The sequence below is a fragment of the Eleutherodactylus coqui genome, chromosome 3 (genome assembly GCF_035609145.1).
Source record: "Eleutherodactylus coqui strain aEleCoq1 chromosome 3, aEleCoq1.hap1, whole genome shotgun sequence".
NCBI classification, from domain to species: domain Eukaryota; kingdom Metazoa; phylum Chordata; class Amphibia; order Anura; family Eleutherodactylidae; genus Eleutherodactylus; species Eleutherodactylus coqui.
Window position 1 is genome coordinate 261,469,043 of NC_089839.1, and position 22,928 is coordinate 261,491,970.

Here is a 22,928-nt window from a genome sequence, read left to right on the forward strand (position 1 = left end):
GCCGGGAGCAGTGCACTGAGCTCCAGCCCCCTCTCCGGCCTTTGGCACTATTTGCAATCGGAGGGGGCAAGATGGGGTGGAGCTAAGTCCCAGAGCTTAGCTCCCCCTCTGCCTGCCCCCTCCCATTGCAAATAGTGCCGAGGGGTGGAAAGGGGGCGGAGAGAGGTCAGGAGCTCAGTGCACTGCTCCCAGCTCTTCCAGCCTCCTCCCCCTGCAGAGAGGGAAAACCTTGCCAATATACAGTCATCTGAAGCCGTCCTTAAGTGTATGATCTAGAGATGAGTGAGTATACTCGCTAAGGCACATTACTCGAGCGAGTAGTGCCTTAGCCGAGTATCTCCTTGCTCGTTTCTAAAGATTCGGGGGCCGGCGCGGGTGACAGGTGAGTTGCGGCAGGGAGCGGGGGGGGAGAAGAGAGGGAGAGAGAGATCTCCCCTCCGTTCCTCCCCGATCTCCCCCGCTGCTCCCCGGCCCCCCCGCTGGCCCCCGAATCTTTAGAGACGAGCGGGGAGATACTCGGCTAAGGCACTACTCGCTTGAGTAATGTGCCTTAGCGAGTATACTCGCTCATCTCTTGTATGATCCCATTCAAAAAAATGGGGTTCATATTCGTGCGAGAATCTTGGCCGTGTGAAGCCGACCTCAGTCTTATTGAAGCACTCGCCAGAATAAAATGGAACAAAATTATTAAGAGGCCATTTAATAAATTTGTTGCATTTCTGGCTGTCCCTATACAAGAGAGTCATATCTATGCTAACCATGAACTGGTGTAGATTTGTCCTATAATTTATTCTAGTTTCTGACATAAATCATAGTAAATTTACTTTGCTAAGCTTTGACCCCAATAGAAGAGTGGAAAAAAGTCAAAAAGTTGCAAATTTTTGCAACTTTTTTACACCAGAATTCTGGCGCAAATACTTTTATAAATTTCCCCCTTTTATTTAAAAACTGGAACTAAAATAAAAACCCGAGCCCGTGATACCGCAGCTGCCTCAGGCAGGCGCGGGGACGGCAGCAGAGATTCACCTCCTCCAATGTAGAACAAATTGCTTGCTTTTCATACAGGTGGTTATGGAACAGTTCTGGCGGATGATTCAGATTTGTCTGGCAGTTGCTATATTTCAAAGGTGCTCCAACACAAAGCTGAATATTGGATTACTTACACAGAACAGTCTGTCATGAACTTGATTTAAATGTTTAATTAAAACCCTCCCATTATTCACTGTGTTGAGTTGCCAAGCAGCGTCAGCACATTGATGGGTCTTGGAAAGAAACCCGTAACCTGAACGCTAAAAATTCAACACAGCTGAATACAATCCATTATCAGTTATTATGGCCCAGATGCCCTGCAGTTCATCAGATAGCACGTACCCAGACAGATCTTCAGCTGGCACATCTGACAGTGTTACATGTCTAGATACAAATAAAGGAATGGGTAGGGCTGGGTTAACAACATGCTGGTTCTTAGGTACCAAGGTGGGTTCGGGCCCCTCCAAAATGAACATATACAATATTGCACCTTGCAGCTCTGACTCTAGAGCTTATTCATATGCATAAGGCTGCCTTCACACTAGCATGAAAATCGTGCAAGATTTGTGCATTGCGAGGCGCACAAATCTTGCACAAATACGAAACCCATTCTTTTTTATGGGTCCATTCACATTAGTGACATACAGAATCAGCTGATCGGTGGGGGTATGAGCGGCCGGTCCCCGATGATCATCTATTGATCCCCAATGATCAGGTGATTCTTGATACCGCTGTTGCTATGATCAGTGGAGGAAGCAACAAGCGTTGACCATAGCATAGTGGCCCGGGTTGGTATTGCAGGCAAAGCTACTGTTTAATTCAATAGTAGATCCGAGCAGTAGGTCCATGCCGATCATCTATTACTGGCCTGTCAGTTATCAATAGCAAAAGTAAAAAAAAAATCCTGAAATACCCCTTTAATTATAATACACAGTGACCCCAGAAATAAATTACAATACACATTGTGCACCTGGAAATTAATTATAATCTACATAGTTTGCCCTTAGAAATGATCCTTTCTTCTCTATCCAGGCCCAGACCACCATGAAGACATCTTCCAACCATCGCTCATCTCTGCACACAGTGCTCATCCTGCTTCTACCTCAATGCTCTACTCAGTGCCTCCTCTACAATAATAATTGCTACTCTGTGCCCACCACAAAATAATAATACCCCCTTTGGGTCTCACAGTAGTTGGTTTCCCCTTCTTGTGGACCCCACAATTCATAGACCCCCCCCCCCCCCACCACCCTTGTGGCACCTACAGTCTGTACTTCCCCTCTCATGGTGTCCACAAACTGTTCCCACAGTTTGCAGCTCTCCCTCTCATGGTCGACACAGTCCATAGTTCTTAGTTCTTCCTTTTTACTGTCTTAATACAGAAAAAAAAGAAAAATATTTACCCCTTTTGCTCCCCCCCCCCGTTGCTGCTCCAGACACCACCACATGACTCCTGCCAGTCTCAACCTCCTGCCAGCCAACCACGTTACCATTGCAGTCAATCCAGTGATTGGTTTCTAATGGTCACATGCTCACATCATGTGACTGCATCCAGGAATGACCAGAGACTAGTCAGAGAGTGACTGAAGCAGTTGGGAGATTGAAAGAGGCGAGTATCTATTACTTATTTATGTGACAGCTTTCTCAGGTGTCAGGCCAGAAACTAGGTGACTAGGAGAGTGGACCCGAAATCCAGCAATCTGCCAGGAAATTCAGGTGTAGCACTTATGGGACATCTGCTAATAGTGAAAATGAATGGGTCCAACTCTGATGTCAATGGGCATCTGACTACATGGCTAACACAACACCGAGCTCAATAGACATTAGGAGAACGTTCTTCATTCAGTACGTGTTTTCCATAGAATTTCCTAAATCTCACTGAATGCAATAAAAAGTTGATCATTGTTGAATTTTCACACTTCAGCTGAAAGCTAAAGACTTTTGCATGTTGTAAATGGACAAGGTTTCCTCATAAATCTTGAAATAAAACCATGAAGATGGCAGGTGTTTATAGTAAACTATCATTATTTTTAATAAAGTGAACCCTACCTTCCCTTTCAGGCGGTGGTAATATGTCTCCATGCGTATACTATGTGCCAAGACTGGGATGGAGTCCTGTCAGGACAAAGCAGGGAAGCCGATTTTCTTCTTGGCACTCAGTATATGGCTCTCATCATGTGCCATGTTACAGTCTGTGATGTAAGGGTGGTGAATTTCATCACTCAGAATTCATCATGTCTAATTATTTTATTTTCATAAATACGGTAACTGATATAATTGTAGAGTAAAGTGTTATATTCATAGAGAGGCGGTAACACCTCTATAGATAGTCAAAATAGTCACTTATGATACAGCAGTTGCTACTTTCTGGCCTCTGGAACTGCAAAGTGGGTCTCTAAAATATTCTGCACTCATCTATGGTGCAGGCAGTACGGGGCGAGGCTCTGTGCACCCTGCCGTCTTAACCCCCAACAGTTTAGGATGAGCCTAGCTTTTTTCAAGCTGGCTTTAACCCTTTCCAATTCAGTGTTGGACCTCGTCTGACATTAAGATTTCCCTGCATAGCTCTGATGTCGGGTGAGCTCCGACATGTTTCTAACACTAGGCGGGACAGGGCAACTCCGATGTCAGAGGTTGTTCTGCATACCCATATTACACTATACAGGACAGCGCATTTTTATGTGTTTCTGTTCAGTAATTCTAAGGAATCCACAACACCAGTGGTGTAACTATAGCGGATCCAGGGGATACAGTTGCACCCGGGCCCAGGAGCCTTAGGGGGCCCATAAGGCCTCTCTTCTCCATATAGGGAGCCCACTACTATGAATAGAGCATTATACTTGGGGGCCCTGTTACAGGTTTTGCATTGGGGCCCAGGAGCTTCAAGTTATGCCTCTGTGTTAAGGGGTTAAGAGAAGTTGGGGGGGCCCTAAGATAAACTTTTGCACCAGGGCCCATGAGCCTTTAGCTATGCCCCTGCACAATGCGCTTTTCCACCCAAAATAAAAAAAGAGCTGGGGAATATGCGGATGGCAGGGAAATTGCATTTGAAAGGGTTAAAATGACACCAAAAGTATATCTGAAAGAACTGGAGCTAAAACTGTTTGAAGTGGGGTCGGAAATACCAAATTTACAGCTGTCACTTTTCAGCTAGTGTGTGCAGAGGAGGGAGGGGGAGACCAGCCGGAAGTGGAGAACAGTCTGTGATTCGCCTGTATTTCTCCCTGTCCCAGGAGAGGGGTGACCTAGATTTTTCTTCATGTTATCACCCTCCCCATCAATCAGAGAGCATATTTGCTGTCTCATTGTTACATATGGGAGTCTTTTTTCTAGAAAAAGAGTGAAATGATGAGTACTTGCTTATCTAATCACCGCTCTACACCATTTAACCCCACATATGCTGCAGTTATTGCTGACGGTGGCATATAAACGTTCTTACAGAAAAATATTGTAAAAACATTTTTCCTTTTCACAAGGCCCTAAATATTGAAAAACTGAAATGACCCCCCCAAAAAAACCAACTAATTTTGGTACCACCATATCAATAATAACCCGTACTATAAAATATTACATGAAATAAAAAAAAGTTGTCCCCTAAAAAACAGGCCTGATCCAGCTCTGTCGACTGAAGAATAAAACTGCTCTGGCCCTGAACTGTAGGGACATACAAAGGCTTTTTGTAAAAAAAAAATTGTTTTATATTGTGCTAGAGTGGTAAAACATAATAAAACCTTTAGAAATCTGGGGTTTTCATAATCGTACTGATCCGTAGAATAGAGTTAGCATACTACTTATACCACATAGGGAATGCCATACAAATAAATGCCCTGAAAATATTATATGTACCTGAAACTGGTTCTTATTTAAACTAGAACTCATCCTCCAAAATACAGGGTCTCATACCGCAATGTAGACGAAAAATAATAAAAAGTTATGACAGCTGGAACACAAAAGGGGGTACGATTTACTAGTTCTTAAGACTTATTCTGACGTGTGTATATCGGCCAGGTTTTCACACCCGGCCGATATACGCTGTCTCTCTCTGCAGGAGAAGGAGGCGGGTACTGAGCTCCCGCCCCCTCGTCACTGTTTGCTTTGGGAGGGGTGGAGCTAAGTTCCGCCCCATCCAGCCCACTCTCATTGCAAATAGTGGTGAGAGGCGGAGAGGGGGCGGGAGCAGAGAGGGACAGCGTATATCAGCCGGGCGTGAAAGCCCAGCCGATATACGCAGGTCAGAATAAGCCCTTAAGGCTAAATTTAGTTACGTTACTAAGGGGTTAAAAATGCACTTAAGATGAGTTTTGTGTCACATTTATTTACATGAGATGTAAATTCAAAATCTAAAATAAAAAAGTGACATTCTCAGGAGGGTTTTCCCAATGTTAAGCCAAATGACCTCGCAGTGGAATCAGACTCTGTGCCCCGGCGGTGACACCGGGCTTACCTGTCCAGTGTCTTCTTTCCGCGCTGCGGATATGCCGGCTGGCACGCCACCACACGTGCACAGTGCAGAGCCGCCGCGCCGGCAATGACACGGATCCACGGCGACTCGCCACGGGATGAACGGCTACCATTGACTGCAATGGAAGCCGTCCATGCGAGCCTGTGCAAGGCTCGCCCCAGAATAAGACATGCTGCGATTTCTCCCCCATGAGTGGAAAATCGCAGTTGATTTCCGCTCGTGGGCATGGAAGAGCGTTTTGCTTAGCATGTCCTATGGGTGTTATTTGCTGCAGGATCCGGATGCAAACGCTCGCTCTGGATCCCGCAGTTCAAATACGCCCGAATGCATTGAGCCTGAACGTGACTGTCGGGGGGTTATGGTTCTGTACGGCAGTATACATATTTAGCAGTTTTATTTAGACAAAAGTATATATTATCGGCAATACCCGGGTTTATTTTATGCCAACTTACTTCTTTATGAGATGGCAGCTTCATTGCTCTAAAACCCAACATTGCAGTTGGACAATCCTCTTGAGTAAAACTATTCATTCTCTGGCTTTCTTCACATCTTCCCTTGTCTTTTCCATTGTTTGGTTCCATAATAGGAGCCGAAAAATGAAAATGATGGCGGTGCCGGATCTGGTACTTCACTGACACAGATGGCGCCAACAGACCCCATTGAGTACATTGTAGTCCGTGCATCCCGCCACTGTGCTATACTGTGCCGATGGACACCAGAGGCTCCGACCGACTCCCAGACACTGCAGTCAGTGTAACTGGACTCAGCTAGGGTATACTGTGCCACAGATCATACAGGGCAATGCAGGCTATAGGTGTCCATAGTTTGCAAACGTCACATCCACTGCAAACTGCTGTAACAGCTGTCCTATTACTTTCATTATAATTCAATCCCCCAACTGACATGGGATCAATGCTGTTACTAACACTGTAATCAGTAATTGCACAATCTGAAATAAGGTACATCCAAACTGGAGATACACTGTGATACATTGTATCATTGACCTAGCTTTTATAAATAAGTCTCACAACGTTTCAAAGTTATTAGTCTCAAAAACCTTTGAAATTTGGTGTTGTCCTCAGACATGTGGCCATAAATATCTGCAGTAACAACCCCGAATAGCTGTAGGTGTCTGTTTCATGAACTTGTCGGTGCTTGTGCCGCACTCAGATGTGGTGAATCAGGTGTTTCTCCTCTGCTGAACAGTCATTTCTCAGCGTATATACAAAAGAATGATAAGAGGGCATCCAAGCGCCTCCAACGCATACCAGCCTCACGCCTCAGACATTCTTTATTGTGGATTACATACTGGCTGCTAGGACTGAGTCTCTGTAGACACAAACAGCAATTTACTGTTTGCACATTTAGGATATTATTTGTGGACAGACAGTAATTAGCTAAATTTCATGGGGTGAAATCCATCGTTTCAGCTCATTCCTGAAGGATATGGAGCCAGGCGTCTCGGAAGAAAGATACGGAACACCAAACACCTCAAACAAGATAATAACCGGCGCCCTTGTAGAGGCGGGCCCGGAATAAACACATTTCCACTCTGGCTGATGGGTCAGCTAGGGGAAACACCTCCCTGTCGGCCAATCAGTCCATACACCACAGGAGATGTTGTAGCAGGGTTGTGAAGAAGGACATGTTATACACTGAGCCCACTGGGATCTCTGACAACTGACACTTCAAGGAATTCTGCAGTGACAAGAAGAAGGCAGTGATGAATGGTAGGGTGCATGTGCTGAAGGCACGTCAGCCGGGATAGACGTTATATGTCCTGATTGCAGCTGGCATGTTGCAACTACTTGTCTGTTGCTCTGTAGAACCCGGTACATCCATGCACTGTGTAATGCTTCCTTTGCCCTGTGGAGGCACTGCAGGGTTAATGAACACTTTCTGCTTGTCTTCCACAGATTCCAGATATTTGCTGGGGTCAAGGCAGTCCTGTAATCAGCGTATCATTTGGGGACCCTTCTAACAAAAAGGTGCTATACCAAGGAGAAAACATTTGTTCCATCTTCAGAATAAAGACGCACTAATTCATTTACAGTAAACTAAAGATGGAACCTTCCATATTTTGTATAAAATATGATATCTGCGTTCGGCCTCCGCAGGCCATTAATCGCTCAGAATGACAATTAGTGGCGTTCCGGTAACATTTGTTTAAGAACAGTATTTAAATAACTTGATTCATCTCCTAAAAGGCAGATGAACATTCCAGACATTCCTTCATTCTCCTTCCTGCTATCAAACATCTCCCCAGCTTCAGATGTTCTGCAAGCATAGCATTCATAATCCTCCACTGCTGATGATGCGGAGCGAGAGACAGCCAGAGCCTGAAGGCCAGATTTGTCATCGGATATGTGGTGTTTGCTACATCTTCTGCGCTCACTTTGCATGGAATCCTACAGCATTTTCAAATTACTTTCACAAGGCAAACTGATCCACGGCTCTGAGATCAACCCTTTCCAATCCACTGTCTGACGTCTGAAGACATTATGATTTAAGGCTGTACAGGTCCGATGTTGGAAGACGTCCGTCGGGGTTCTCTTACTGTATATTGCCAGCCTCTCTGCTGTTGGAGCCTATCCAACGTGTCACCTCATGCAGTACTGGCTTTAGCCAGCATGTAGCGCTGTTGTGTAATGGCAGGAAAAGAATAAGCCCCCTAGGAAAATCTGGATACAAATTGGATTGGAAAGGGTTAAAGGCAACATCCAATGCCACGATGCTACTGGTCCAAGACCTTAGAGGTTGTTCCAAAAAATGAAGTTATTCCCTATCCTCAGGATGGGGAACAACTAGCTGGTCATTGGCCGTCCAACTGCTGGGACCCCCTACTGATTGAGAGAATGGGGGTTCAGAGTATACCTGCATGAATGAAGCGATGGCCGCATATGGACACCACTGCTCTATTCATTTCAATGGGATAGCAGGAGACAGCTGTGTTAAAGCATTCCTCTATCTCTGGCAGTCTCACTGAAATGAATGTGGGACGACTGCTCCATTCATTAGGGGATGATCTGGACCCCCGTTCACCTCTTCACCTTGGACACCCAACGATGCGCTAGTTATCTGCTATCCTATGAATAGGGAAGGACTTCATTTCGTAGGACAACCCCTTTAAGTGTCCATCATGGTGTTGTTTTAGGAGCCTGGAACAAAAAGTTTGAAGTGAATGAATTGTGTATTCAGCAATCAGAAGTTTTGAGAATTAAACTGCACCCTTCTTATTATACAAGGCAAGGGTTTCAGAATACAACACTATCACCCTTGGTATTCTAGGCCGTCTTTACACCAGCCATAATAATTTTGACATATTACACTGACTACAAGACAAATCTGTAGTTTGGAGGGTTGTTTTGTAGACACTCAATAGCCTTTGCTTCAACTCTATCATCATTCAGATGTCTGTAGCTAAAGGGGTATTCCAAGCATCTACTACTGATGACCTATCCTTGGGATGGGTCAGGAATAGTTGATCAGCGGGGTCCACCACTCAGGAACCCTGCCAATCAGCTGATCCTCTGGCAGCTGTCAGTGTAGCTGAGCCTGATGTCTGCATTGGTGGTCAGAGCCAAAAGTGTAATAGAAAGGCTCCACTCCCATTGAAATCAATGGGTGTGATGCCTTCTATGACACTTCCAGATCTGACTGCAATGAGGAGCCAGAAGTGTAACGGAAGCCATCACTTCTATTGTTTTCAATGTGAGCGAAGCCTTTCTATCACACGTTCGGCTATGATTACCAATGCAGATATCTGGTTTGACTGCACTGACAGCGGCCTGAAGATTAGTTGACCACGCTGATCAACTATTGATAACCAATAGAGATGAGCGAGCATACTCGCTAAGGACAAATACTTGATCGAGCATTGTCCTTAGCGAGTACCTGCCCGCTCGGAAGAAAAGGTACGGCTGCCGGCGTGGGTGACAGGTGAGTTGCGGCAGTCAGTAGGGGGGAGCGGGGGGGAGAGAGGGAGAGAGAGATCTCCCCTTCGTTCCTCCCCGCCCTCCCCCGCCGCTCCCCGCCCGCCGCCGGCAGCCGAATCTTTTCTTCCGAGCGGGCAGGTACTCGCTAAGGGCAATGCTCGATCGAGTAACTGCCCTTAGCAAGTATGCTCGCTCATCTCTAATTACCAACCTTGAGGATAGGTCATTGATAGTAAATGTCCAGAATACCCCAATCTGTCATCAGCTATAGAATTCCATGGCACTACTATCAGAGATAGCCAGCAAAACCATTGTCTGCTGCCAGCACGTAATACAGATACTACCCAGCACACGTATGGCTGTAAGCATCTATATTTAATTTTTGCTGATACTTCGCAAGGAAGGGGAAGGCAAAAACGGTTATTACCTGGAGGATAGCATTCCAACAGCTATGCAGTATGTGTTCAAGCATGAAGCCGGCGTGTCACGTTAAACTGAGCCTCGTTAACATTTCTAAATAATCAATCACTGGGTCAAAAACAAAAGGCCTCATTAAGGGCTTATTCACATGACCGTACTTATGCAGGTATTTCGGAGCATAACAAGAATGCACCTAAAGCGCGACCATGCCAAGCATTGGATCTCAATGGCTTCATTCAGACAAACGTTTTTCTCTGCGTCAAATATACCCTTGTGAAACAGTAGGACATAAGTGACCATTGTCAGCCGTACATTGTGTATGGTGCATGAAGAGGTAGGCCTTGCCTTATCATCCGACGCGATACGAAGTTAGCTCCCATAGACTTCTATGGCAGCTGGATAAAAGGGAGTGGGAAGGAGTGACCCTGCGTACAGCGGAGGGAGAAGAAGACCGCTCGCCGTAATTCAGCATTTTAATGCCATTCCGAGGATTTCTGCCGATCGTTGCTTGCCTTCGCTTCTGTGTATCTTTTAGCATTCACTCAGCAGTACCCCGCTAATTAGGATCAGGATAAGATCTTTTAAAAAGTCCGTCACGCGTATATATGCTGCGTACGCGTGAATATAAAAACGCATATGGCCATGTGAAGGAGGCCAAAAACCTATTAAGTATCATGTTTAGCAATACTGAAAAAGGTTGTGTTCACACGTAGCGGAACTGTTGCGGATTTACTACAATAAAAAATAAACATAAAGACTCAGTGTCAAAAACTGCATCAAAATCCGCACCAAATGTTATGCATTTTGTCATGTTTTTATGTCCACATCAGATTCCGCAGGGCAGATTATACCGTGGATTCTGGTGTACATCTGCGCCAAAATCCACAATGCGTGAACGTACCTAAAGACACAATTTCCAATTAGAGATGAGCGAGCATGCCCGGTTAAGGCAGTTACTCGTGTGAGCATCGCTCTTTTCGAGTAACTGCATACTCGTCCGAGAAAATTCGGGAGGTGGTGGGGGTGAGTGGGGGGTTGCGAAGGGGAGAGAAAGAGATCTCTCTCACTCTTCCCCCCCGCTCCGCCTGCCGCCCCCCCCCCCCCCCCGAATTTTCTCAGACGAGTATGCAGTTACTCGAAAAGAGCGATGCTCACACGAGTAACTGCCTTCACCGAGCAGACTCGCTCATCTCTAATTCCAGTCTTTGTCGATTTGGCTAGTTACCTGCAGGCGATGATGGATTGTTTATGCGATGAAGATATTCGTACACGGCGGTGGCACAAGTGTCATATGCAGCGAGCCTCTAGCCTTTTGTGCTGCCTGTCAATAAAGTACAGAGGTCAGCAATGTTCGGGGAGCGATGACACAGCTCCCACTAAACAACGAGGCGAGACTCCACATGCAGCAATCAGTTTATAATGTGGACCTACACAAAGACTGTTTACCAATAACACTAACGATAATGAGGATTTTTACATGATAAATGATACAATTCATCGTCCGTCACTTTCTGCACTGAGGGTGCTGCGCAGGTTTTGGACAGGTTTTTTTTTTAATTGAACCCCAAATCCAGAGTGGATGATAAATATAAAGGACAGAGATTACTTCTTATTTTCAAATAAGCTTCAAAACCTGCATCCAACAATCCGCCCCTAATGGCACACGTGGCGGTGCGGGCCGTGCCTCCCCATGAATCCTGCCAGCCACTCCACGATTTTACACCGTGGGTGACGAGGTTTCAGCGCTTATCGCAGCATGAACACCTCGCCTCATACTAGACAATAATTACAATTGCACCTGCCGATTATTATATGTCAATACGGCTAAAATTCCTAAATTTCCATTTTTCATTTCAATCTTTTACATTTTGCAACGTTTTCTGCAATTTTAGAATATAGCGCACATTTTTTTTAAAATTGCAGCGTGCTTCACAGGGGCGAGCGGGATAGCGTGCCGTGAATCCCAGTCCGATATCACTCTCACCAACAAGCAATTTTGTAACGGATGCGAGGCGTTTTTGGAACACAATCACCTTGCATCACTTCGGTGAAGCAGTTGACGGCCGCAGCGGAGGATTGCAGAGCTTCTCTCGTTATTGTCAATGGGGGAACCTGGCATTGCCCGGTGTGCACCTAGCATGTGGTGCGATACTGCCGCCGGACCCAGTGAGAACAATGGGAGATGCGATGCAAGAGCACGGCCAAAGATAGGACATGCCGCGATTTGTTTCCAGCATCGCATTGCGGTGTGGAAAAAAAGTTGCTCGTGTGTTTGACCCCATTCCAAAGATTCTTGCAATTGTTTTCCAGGATTTTCAAGCTACATTTCTGGAAACATTTGTTAGGATTATTTCTTTAAAAAGGTTTTCTGGAACTAAAATACTGATGATGACTTATCCTAAGTCAGCACTACCTGATCATAGGGGGTCTGCCGTTCCGAAAGCCCCACTGATCAGCTGTTTTAAGAGGCTGTGACATCATGATCATTAGTCCCGTGGCCTGTGAGCAGCTCAGTCCCATTCATACGAATAGGACTGAGCAGCTGTATGAGGTACCGCTGTGTCTGGTATGCAGTGAAGAGTCAGCGGCGCTCAGCCAAGTACTACGGCCTGTTCAAACAGTGGTCCCCCGCCATTTCCATATTTTGACCTAAGGATAGGTCATCGATATTGATGTCCAAGGAAACCCCTTTAAATGGGTTTTATTAGACAAAGGGGGTGTCCAATGAGGATTATAATATATACCATATACATTTCTATTCTGAAGCTGGCCCACTGGTCAGTTTATTATTATGCATCTTGCTTCAGATGACCTTCAACTGGCTTCTTTGCATATGTATCATTTGTAATCCCATTAACAAAGACGCCAGCTCTAAAAATGAAGAAATGATGGACACAGAATAACAAAAACTAAATCCTAACTAAAGAGGGTAAAACAGAATAAACTGTGTTGTACTGCCACCTGGAGGTGACTGTCAAGATTGCAAGACTTTTGCAAGATTACAAGATTGCAAGATTACAATTACTGTACTGTCCATTCAGAGAACTCCTGCAGCTGCAGTCAATACATATACATAGAGGGTCTGTGAATGTACAGTACAGTGATGGAGGTCTTACAAGCTTGAAATCCCATTGATTTAGTGTATAAATACGCAGCGTATATGCAGACTTCCTGCTTATTTATGTATGCCCCTTGATTTCAGGCCTCCTTTACACGCAATCATGGGAGCTTGACATAATTGAATGGAGCCCAATCACGTCTTTTTGCGAGCGTCCTGCGCAGGTAGGTATCCTTTTCTGCCCTGTTCACATCGGCGCGGGACACACCAGCGCCATGTTTGAGCAGGCAGGGCAGTCTAATGAGTAGGCAGGCCTGCCTAATTAGTTGCTGGTGTTAATAATTAACACACCATGAAATTGCGCAGTTACGAGCGCAATTTCATGGACACGAGTGCGCACCCTCATAGACTCCTATTGAGCCTCAGGTACAAATTTATGGCGCTTGGTCCTGGGCTTTAATCTCAGCTGATAGTAAAAATACGACGTGGGATGAAAGCTCCTGCAATCTAGCCGGAGCAGGTTGGGTTCTCGGCTGTCACCGACAGCCGAAGACCCGGAGGAGGAGACAGAAGCAATTTGCAATCTATGACGGGTGAGCCCACTGACTGGGACCTCTTCGCGGAGCTCACCGCTGCCAACTGCTGGCGATATAGGCCACATCCCCACTTTGGAACAAGGCCTACCATCCGCCACTGAAACCAGCTGTCCATGCAGATTCCTTCCAGGTTGGCTATGCTGGGAGAAACAAATTGGACGTTCTTGCATGGAGGGTGCAGAGCGCCATCTCAGGGCTGAGACGGCCTAGCTCTGGGTGGACGCCGATCAGGTACAGGAGAGGTAGTGACTGCCGAGCTGGCACTGCAAAGGACTCCTGACACATGCTCCTTCAGCCAATCAGGACCATGAATGCCGGCAGCACAAAAGGCAGTCTAAATAAGCTGCATCATGCGGCTGCCACTCCTTGCCTTGTGACCTGATCTTGTATACACGGTGGCACAAGCTACGCCTCAGCAGGTGCATTCACAGTCCGGCTCCTCTGCACCCTTTTCTCTGGTTCCAGCGCTGGGAAGAAAGGTACGCAGGGACGAGGACTGTGAGTCTACCTGCCGGGATGTGTGCAAGAACAGACAAGGAGCGACAGCCTCAGGACAGGACATTAGTTACACAGGGAATAAGGGAAATAGAGGGGGCTGTAGAGGCCCTTATATTACTGTGGGGCTATAGGGGTTCTTATATTACTGTGGGGGCTACAAAGGTTCTTGTATTATTGTGGGGGCTACAGGGCTTCTTGTATTACTGTGGGGGCTACAGAGATCCTTATATCACTGTGGGGGGTACAGGGGTTCTTGTATTACTATGGGGGGTACAGGGGTTCTTGTATTTCTATGAGGGCTACAGAGGTCCTTATATTACTGTGGGGGCTACAGAGGTCCTTATATTACTATGGGGGGGGGGGGGGGGGCTACAGAGGCCCTTATATTACTGTGGGGGCTACAGCGGTCCTTATATTACTATTGGGGGGGGGGGGGGCTACAGAGGCCCTTATATTACTGTGGGGGCTACAGAGGTCCTTATAGTACTGTGGGGGCTACAGAGGCCCTTATATTACTGTGGGGGCTACAGAGGCCCTTATATTACTGTGGGGGCTACAGAGGTCCTTATAGTACTGTGGGGGCTACAGAGGCCCTTATATTACTGTGGGGGCTACAGAGGTCCTTATATTACTGTGGGGGGCTACAGAGGTCCTTATATTACTGTGGGGGCTACAGAGGCCCTTATATTACTGTGGGGGCTACAGAGGCCCTTATATTACTGTGGGGGGCTACAGAGGTCCTTGTATTACTGTGGGGGCTACAAAGGTTCTTGTATTATTGTGGGGGCTACAGGGCTTCTTGTATTACTATGGGGGCTACAGGGCTTCTTGTATTACTATGGGGGCTACAGAGGTTCTTGTATTACTGTGGGGGCTACAGAGATCCTTATATCACTGTGGGGGGGGTACAGGGGTTCTTGTATTTCTATGAGGGCTACAGAGGTCCTTATATTACTATTGGGGGGGGGGGGGCTACAGAGGCCCTTATATTACTGTGGGGGCTACAGAGGTCCTTATATTACTATTGGGGGGGGGGGGGGGGGGCTACAGAGGCCCTTATATTACTGTGGGGGCTACAGAGGTCCTTATATTACTATGGGGGGGCTACAGAGGTCCTTATATTACTATGGGGGCTACAGGGGTTCTTGTATTACTATGTGGACTACAGAGGTCCTTATATTACTGTGGGGGCTACAGAGGTCCTTATGTTACTGTGGGGGCTACAGAGGCCCTTATATTACTGTGGGGGCTACAGAGGTCCTTATATTACTATGGGGGGCTACAGAGGTCCTTGTATTACTGTGGGGGCTACAAAGGTTCTTGTATTACTGTGGGGGCTACAGAGATCCTTATATTACTGTGGGAGCTACGCATGTCTTTATATTACTGTAGGGGCTAGAGGTATTTATATTACTGTGGAGGCTCTGCGTGTCCTTATATTACTATGGGGGTAACAGAGGTCCTTTTATTATTATGGGGGGCTACAGATGTCTTTATATTACTGTGGGGGCTACAGATGTCCTTATATTACTGTGGAGGCTGAACGTGTCCTTATATTACTGTGGGGGGCACAGAGGTTCTTAAATTGTTGTGGGGACTACAGAGGTATATATATTACTGTGGAGGCTCCGCATGTCCTTATATTACTATGGGGGCTACAGAGGTCCTTATATTACTATGGGGGCTACAGGGGTCCTTATATTACTATGGGGGCTACAGGGGTCCTAGTATTATTATGGGGGCTACACATGTCCTTATATTACTTTGGGGGCAACAAAGTTCCTTATATTACTATAGGGGGGCTACAGATGTCCTTATATTACTGTTGGGGCTACACATGTCCTTATGTTAATGTGGAGGGCACAGAGGTTCTTGTATTACTGTGGGGGCTACAGAGGTTCTTAAATTGTTGTGGGGGCTACAGAGGTTCTTGTATTACTGTGGGGGGCACAGAGGTTCTTGTATTACTGTGGAGGCTCTGCATGTCCGTATATTACTATGGGGGCTACAGAGGTCCTTATATTACTATGGGGGCTACAGGGGTCCTTATATTACTGTGGGGGCTACAGAGGTACTTACAGTTAGGGCCAGAAATATTTGGACAGTGACACAAGTTTTGTTATTTTAGCTGTTTACAAAAACATGTTCAGAAATACAATTATATATATAATATGGGCTGAAAGTGCACACTCCCAGCTGCAATATGAGAGTTTCCACATCCAAATCGGAGAAAGGGTTTAGGAATCATAGCTCTGTAATGCATAGCCTCCTATTTTTCAAGGGACCAAAAGTAATTGGACAATGGACTCTAAGGGCTGCAATTAACTCAGAAGGCGTCTCCCTCGTTAACCTGTAATCAATTAAGTAGTTAAAAGGTCTGGGGTTGATTCCAGGTGTGTGGTTTTGGATTTGGAAGCTGTTGCTGTGACCAGACAACATGCGGTCAAAGGAACTCTCAATTGAGGTGAAGCAGAACATCCTGAGGCTGAAAAAAAGAAAAAATCCATCAGAGAGATAGCAGACATGCTTGGAGTAGCAAAATCAACAGTCGGGTACATTCTGAGAAAAAAGGAATTCACTGGTGAGCTTGGGAACTCAAAAAGGCCTGGGCGTCCACGGAAGACAACGGTGGTGGATGATCGCCGCATACTTTCTTTGGTGAAGAAGAACCCGTTCACAACATCAACTGAAGTCCAGAACACTCTTAGGGAAGTAGGTGTATCTGTCTCTAAGTCAACAGTAAAGAGAAGACTCCATGAAAGTAAATACAAAGGGTTCACATCTAGATGCAAACCATTCATCAATTCCAAAAATAGACAGGCCAGAGTTAAATTTGCCGAAAAACACCTCAAGAAGCCAGCCCAGTTCTGGAAAAGTATTCTATGGACAGATGAGACAAAGATCAACCTGTACCAGAATGATGGGAAGAAAAAAGTTTGGAGAAGAAAGGGAACGGCACATGATCCAAGGCACACCACATCCTCTGTAAAACATGGTGGAGGCAACGTGATGGCATGGGCATGCATGGCTTTCAATGGCACTGGGTCACTTGTGTTTATTGATGACATAACAGCAGACAAGAGTAGCCGGATGAATTCTGAAGTGTACCGGGATATACTTTCAGCCCAGATTCAGCCAAATGCTGCAAAGTTGATCGGACGGCGCTTCACAGTACAGATGGACAATGACCCCAAGCATACAGCCAAAGCTACCCAGGAGTTCATGAGTGCAAAAAAGTGGAACATTCTGCAATGGCCAAGTCAATCACCAGATCTTAACCCAATTGAGCATGCATTTCACTTGCTCAAATCCAGACTTCAGACGGAAAGACCCACAAACAAGCAAGACCTGAAGGCTGCGGCTGTAAAGGCCTGGCAAAGCATTAAGAAGGAGGAAACCCAGCATTTGGTGATGTCCATGGGTTCCAGACTTAAGGCAGTGATTGCCTCCAAAGGATTCGCAACAAAATATTGAAAAAAAAATATTTTGTTTGGGTTATGTTTATTTGTCCAATTACTTTTGAGCTCCTAAAATGTGGAGTGTTTGTAAAGAAATGTGTACAATTCCTACATTTTCTATCAGATATTTTTGTTCAGCCCTTTAAATTAAACGTTACAATCTGCACTTGAATTCTGTTGTAGAGGCTTCATTTCAAATCCAATGCAGTGGCATGCAGAGCCCAACTCGCGCAAAAATTGTGTTACTGTCCAAATATTTCTGGCCCTAACTGTATATTACTGTGGAGGCTGAACGTGTCCTTATATTACTGTGGGGGGCACAGAGGTTCTTGTATTACTGTGGGGGGCACAGAGGTTCTTGTATTACTGTGGGGGGCACAGAGGTTTTTGTATTACTGTGGGGGCTACAGAGGTTCTTAAATTGTTGTGGGGGCTACAGAGGTTCTTGTATTACTGTGGGGGCTACACGTGTCCTTGTATTACCGTGGGGACTACAGAGGTACTTATATTACTGTGGAGATTTCACATGTCCGTATATTACTATGGGGGCTACAGGGGTCCTTATATTACTATGGGGGCTACAGAGGTCCTTATATTACTGTGGGGGCTACAGAGGTACTTATATTACTGTGGAAGCTCCACGTGTCCTTATATTACTGTGGGGGCAACAGAAGTGCTTATATTACTATGGGGGGCTACAGATGTCCTTATATTACTGTGGGGGCTACACATGTCCTTATGTTAATGTGGGGGGTGGGGCACAGAGGTTCTTGTATTACTGTGGGGGCTACAGAGGTTCTTAAACTGTTGTGGGGGCTACAGAGGTTATTGTATTACTGTGGGGGTTACAGAGGTCCTTTTATTACTGTGGGGGCTACAGAGGTTCTTGTATTACTGTGGGCACTACAGAGGTCCTTATATTACAGTGGGGGCTACAGAGGTCCTTTTATTACTGTGGGGGCTACAGAGGTCCTTATATTACAGTGGGGGCTACAGCGTTTCTTGTATTACTATGGGGCTACAGAGGTCCTTGTATTACTATGGAGGGGGGGGGGGGGGGGGGCACAGAGGTTCTTGTATTACTGTGGGGGCCACAGAGGGCCTTATATAACTGTAGGGGTCACAATGGTCCTTATCCAAGATGGGCCTGTTGGGGTTGCAGAGGGGCTTATTTTACTGAGAGAGCTACACGCTTTATGCCACTGTGGGGGTTTACAGAGGTCCTTATATTGCTGTGGGGGCATAAATGGCCCTATATTACCAGAGGGCAGAAGAGGGTATTATTTTATGGTGGGCACAGTGGGGGAATGGAATGATTACTGTGTAAGGACACGGGACCTATTACTGTATAGGGGGCATTTACAAGAGCATTAGAGGTAGTAGCAGAATGAGGAGAGTGTGCTGGAAGGCGACTTCATGGCGGTCTGGGCCAGATAAAGAGCGGGACCTGTTTGGAGTGTTGTCATGAAGACCTCACTTGCAGTGGAGCAGAACAGCTGCACTGAAGGTAGGCAGAGGGAATGGTGAGCAGCTGCATCCAGAAAGATAGCACATCAGAGTCAGGTCCCACTGGGAGAGCACAGCAACAGGTGAGCGCTACAGTGTGGGGTCGGGAGAGTACGAGTTTTTATTATTTTTTGAGGTACAAAAATATTCAGGTGTGGGGTGGTGGTGGTGGGGGGGGGGGGGGGGGGCCTCATGACACCTTTATACTGGATGCATCAAGATCTTTTAGAATGTACGTAATTGTATGTAGGAGATTGGTGCGATCCCGGTAACCACAGCCTGACAATATGATTCCCCATCACTTCATTATGGTTCAGCATTACAAAGATTTCCCCACCAACGCCCTTTTAACAATCTTATTGGTGAAGAACTGACCAATAGGACCTGCACTAATCCTGGGAACTGCGTCCCACTAGTTAACACCGCTATTGACAACTTCCCGGAAGCAACACATTCTTGGGGCAATTTAATAATTAAAAAGAAGAAATTAAAGATGAACAACAAAATAATATTCAGACGTTTTTTCTTGAACTTTCAAAGGCCAAATTTCACATTACGGTGCCTAAATAAGGGTGAATAAGGAAGATACCTCTGCAGCGCCACCTATTGGATGGCAGCATTAAATCAAATCAATGTACGACTTTCTAACAAGTCTGTAAAGCAATGATTGGGACTAGTAAACCAAGCCAGAATCCATACACAGACAGCTGTTTCGGTCTGTTTGCCCCTCATCTGTGTGCAGTAGGTTTCTGGCTTGGCTGGTGAGAGGCCTGTGACGTGTGTCAAGAGGGGTGTCGTTCAGGCGCAACTACACGCCGTGCCGCCGAGCGTAGTCGCACCTGCGGCAATGTGTTTAAGCCCTAATACTCCACTAAGGTGTCCACATCACACTAACATGCGCATCAGTGCAGAACAGGAGGCAGGGATGACTCCAGAGCTGAAAGCCGACAGCTGCGCAGTTCTCTATTACTGGGCATGTGAGCGCACATGTATATTTACTGAGACTTTCGTTTTACAAACTTGTGCGCACTAGCGCAGAGTTTGCATAGTCCAAAAAAAAGCCAAAATGCAGTTGATTCGCAACTACACTCTGTAGCGGCAAGTGTAGGTACACATACAGTACGTACGCCCATGTGTTTCTGCCCTAGTACTGTACATATGCCATCTGATGCAGCAGACCTCTGTGTGAGATTCGTAAAAGGTACTGCCAGGGCCCATAGACTTCTACGGGGTCAGGTTATGGAGGCTACTCGGCGGTGAGCGCTCTGCAGAGGCTACTGACAATGGGGTGGCATGATTCTCTTCTTCACTTTCATGTTGCTGTTAGGGCTCCTTCACACTAGAGATCGCGATATCGCGACTATTTTCCCTCGATTGTTGAGCGTCAGCACTGCTTTTTCTCGCAAAAAACATCGCAGCCACTTGCGATTTTCTTGCGCGATTTTTGTGCTTGATTTTGCCGCAATTTTTTTGCACGAAAGTCAACAGGACTTTCTAATGTTAAGAATGCATCGCACGGAAATCGCAAGTTCGTGCTTTGCGATAAAAACAACGTGTATTGCAAAAAGATAGGACATGTTGCGACTTTTTTTCTCTCTTGCAACATCGCATGCGTGAAAACATCGCAAATGTGAAGGAAACCATTGAAAATCATTGGTTTCACAATTCTGTGTTTTCACTCACTCGCGCATCACACGATTTTATCGCCGGTGTTGAGGCTCCCCTGGGATAGCGTCACACTGGTGATGACGGCATGAGAAAATCGTGGCAAATTCGCATCTTTTTTCCTGTGATTTTTGAGCGTCAGCACTATTTTTTTTAGAATAATCCCGTATCGCTGCCACCTGTGTTAAAATCGCGCATTTGTTGTGTTGCGATAAAAAAAAGCCTCCATAGAGGAACATCGGAGATAAAAAAAAAAAATCGCACATTGCAGAAAATTAGAGCACGCCGCGAATTTTTGTTCTCTTAACATCGTATCAATGAAAACATCGCAGGTGGGACGGAAACCATTGAAAATCATTTATAATCCGCTTTTTTACTGTGTATTGCAATTTTGCCAAGATTTTCTCACGCCAAAACCGCGATCGCCAGCGTGAAGGAGCCCTTTGGGGTCCTGCTTTCGGGGGGCCTGATTTTGTCTTGAAGGCGTTGCCCTATGAAGACAACCCTTGCGCGGACCCTATAATAGGATCAGCTGACCGCCCCGGACATGGTGGAATTGGAGCAGATTTGCTGAAGCGTACCAAAATCTTCACGGAATTTCGCGCCAAAATCTGCACCAATTCATGCGGATGTTGACACGGTTTTTGATGCGAATCCGCAGCTGATTTCATCCTTCCGAGTGAAGAAGTGAGGTCTGCCGCCGGTCCGCATCAAAGTCCTGCTACATGTGAAGGTCCCCTCAGGCCGGCTTCATACTAGCGTTTGCGCAATTGCGCTCACCTTAGTTCAAGTTTTTTTGCGCTATGTACTTCTTGCATGAGTTTCACATTCGTGTGAACGTTACGAGACGCACGAAACGTGTCCGAATATGAACTCTATTCCTTAGAATGGCGTCACACATGCCCTATTTTTTCGCGTCCCTTGGAACGCATTGCCCATTGTTTTCTATGGGACAGTCGAACACTTCGCATGTCATGTGATCTGCGCACGCGAGTGCGATGTGAAGTTTCCCATTGAAATCAACAGGAAACACGTGCCGATCCTCCGATTGTAGTCAATAGTCATCGAACGTCTTCTATAGAATGTACTTATACGCGCAGTTTTGCGTGCTGCCGTTTTTTTCCTATTTAAGTCCACGAGAAAAACATGCAGAAGCAGAAAATGGCGGGGAATTATTTTTTATTTTAGCGCATTGTGTGAAGAAGTTCCTAACCCCCCATTTACTTCAATGTAACATCTGGTCTCTGAGGTAAATAATCACAACTGAGGACAAACTGCAAAAAATAAAACCTGCACTTGGGTAAATACTTCGAAGAGCAACTAGAAAAACCGTTTTTGTTCTTTTTTAAAATTACTTCTCTTTCCAGTATAGTGTATATGCAAATCTGTGACGTATCTGCGGGGCACATTACATAGTCTCCTCTGTGGGATGCGACATTGTACAGATCACCCTCTAGTGGCTGTTGTTAGTCACTGCTCCTTGATACGTCTACGAACAAGCAACATAAAAGGGAGACATCTTCCCGAAGCCCAGATATATGTAAGCGACAGCAAGATGCCCTCTGCGCAAGTTAAAAAAGACGACGATGTCTAGCTCTAGCGTTCTATACACATTACGCATGCGCGTTAAACCGAAATCGCCTAGCTGAAAACAAGGGCGCATGCGCTGTTCTTTTGCTATTGCGAAATCTCGTCGGCCTCGCATTCTGCAGTGGACTTTTCCATCCTCCTCTCCGCGGCCGTTGTGTGTTCTGCGGCGGCATAGAGGCCTGTGATGAGCCCGGCAGCCTCTGCGCTATAGAAGACATAATGACAGCTCATGATGATTTTCATGGTGTCTTCTTATGTCACTGATGTATGTTATTGCCTTCGAATCCAACAGGTGGCTCCGTGGCGCAATGGATAGCGCATTGGACTTCTAGTGGTGGAAGCGATTCAAAGGTTCCGGGTTCGAGTCCCGGCGGAGTCGCGTTTTTTTATTTGATCTCATCATGTACTATGGAGTCATTTAACAGATTGAAATTGCATAAAATCGCAGGAAATGTGATACTTCTGTATCTCGCTGGCACCTCAAGTGCCAAATATAGTCAATGCTAATGCTTTCTTACAGATAATGCTGAATATTCTCTGAGTTTTGGCATGCTTTTCTCGGTCTTGATTTTTTTCAAATAAAAGGTCACAAGTGAAAAGGGCGCTTGGCATATTTTTTGTCTGTGTCCCCATTGTTGTTGAAGAACCTTCACTCTGTGTACGCTATGTTGACACAGGATGGAGAAGCTGCAGGATTTTCGGCGTACAATT

At 45.9% G+C, this 22,928-nt stretch overlaps 1 non-coding gene across 1 annotated transcript; it reads left to right on the forward strand.

The window, feature by feature from the left end:
- The first annotated feature begins 22,511 nt into the window (after positions 1-22,511).
- TRNAR-UCU (transfer RNA arginine (anticodon UCU)) lies at positions 22,512-22,596 on the forward strand. The gene is given in 2 exon segments: positions 22,512-22,548; positions 22,561-22,596. It is a non-coding gene; the product is annotated as a tRNA-Arg (tRNA).
- The last annotated feature ends 332 nt before the right edge of the window (positions 22,597-22,928 follow it).